Genomic DNA, 1,286 nt, shown 5'->3' on the forward strand with positions numbered 1-1,286 from the left:
AGTGTAGCGCCTGCTCCCGCACAAGGGACAGTGCCGGCAAACTCTCAACCTAATGCTAGTAATCAGAATGATGAAGCTAGACAAGCATTCTATAGCGTGATGAATGATTGGTTTAACCAATACATTCGAACTAATATGGCTGTTCCACAACCTCCATTCCCGAACAAATACTACCCCCGCACCTACAATACCGCCGGTAACGGACCAAATAAGGTCACATAAGCCCCAGTTGACAGAATCCGAAAACATGGGGCTACTGAATTTAAGGCTATGGATAGCGATGATGCCGAGCAAGCTGAATTTTGGCTGGACAACACTATCCGGGTACTCGATGAGCTATCTTGTACACCCGATGAATGCCTAAAGTGTGCTATCTCCTTGCTACGTGATTCTGCCTACTATTGGTGGAGTACTCTGACTTCTATTGTGCCCCGAGAGCAAGTAACTTGGGAGTTTTTCCAAACTGAGTTTCGGAAAAAGTATATCAGTCAGAGATTTGTTGATCAAAAACGGAAGGAATTTCTTGAGCTTAAGCAAGGCTCCATGTCGGTTACTGATTACGAGCGAAAATTTGTTAGACTTAGCAAATACGCTCGGGAATGTGTTTCGTCCGAAGCTGTTATGTGTAAACGCTTCGAGGATGGGCTGAATGAAGATATAAAAATGTTCGTTGGCGTTCTTGAAATACAAGAGTTCGTGGTACTTGTTGAACGAGCTTGTAAAGCCGAAGAGCTTAGAAAAGAAAAGCAAAGAGTTGATGAGGGAACTGGAGAGTTTCGTAAAACATCCTCGGGGAGGTCTCTTCAACAGACATCGAAGAGATTTCGAGATGATGCTGGCCAGTTTAGAGGCACTTCGGGCCTTTTTGGACGAGATCGTGATCGACCCCCTGTGGGTACACGAGGCACTTCGGTCGCCAGTGTTGGGAATGAACGTCGAGACAGGACGAAATGCCGATATTGCGGTAAATGGCATTCGGGGAGTTGTAGATTTCCTGACCGCTCCTGTTACAAATGCGGATCAGTGGACCACTTCATTAAAGATTGCCCGAGGTTGTCGGGACAGAATGCAAATCAGAGTGGGAGACCGGGTGCTACCACTGCTCGAGGTAGACCATCTGGAAATATGGGCAATGCTGGTGGTGGTCAGAGAGGATCTAGAGATGATATAACCAGATCCGAAGCCCGTGCGCCTGCTAGAGCTTATGCTATACGTGCCCGCGAGGATGCTTCTTCGCCTGATGTTATTACCGGTACATTCACCCTCTTTGATACTAATGTAATTGC

Source organism: Gossypium hirsutum, chromosome A08 (genome assembly GCF_007990345.1).
Source record: "Gossypium hirsutum isolate 1008001.06 chromosome A08, Gossypium_hirsutum_v2.1, whole genome shotgun sequence".
Lineage (NCBI taxonomy): Eukaryota > Viridiplantae > Streptophyta > Magnoliopsida > Malvales > Malvaceae > Gossypium > Gossypium hirsutum.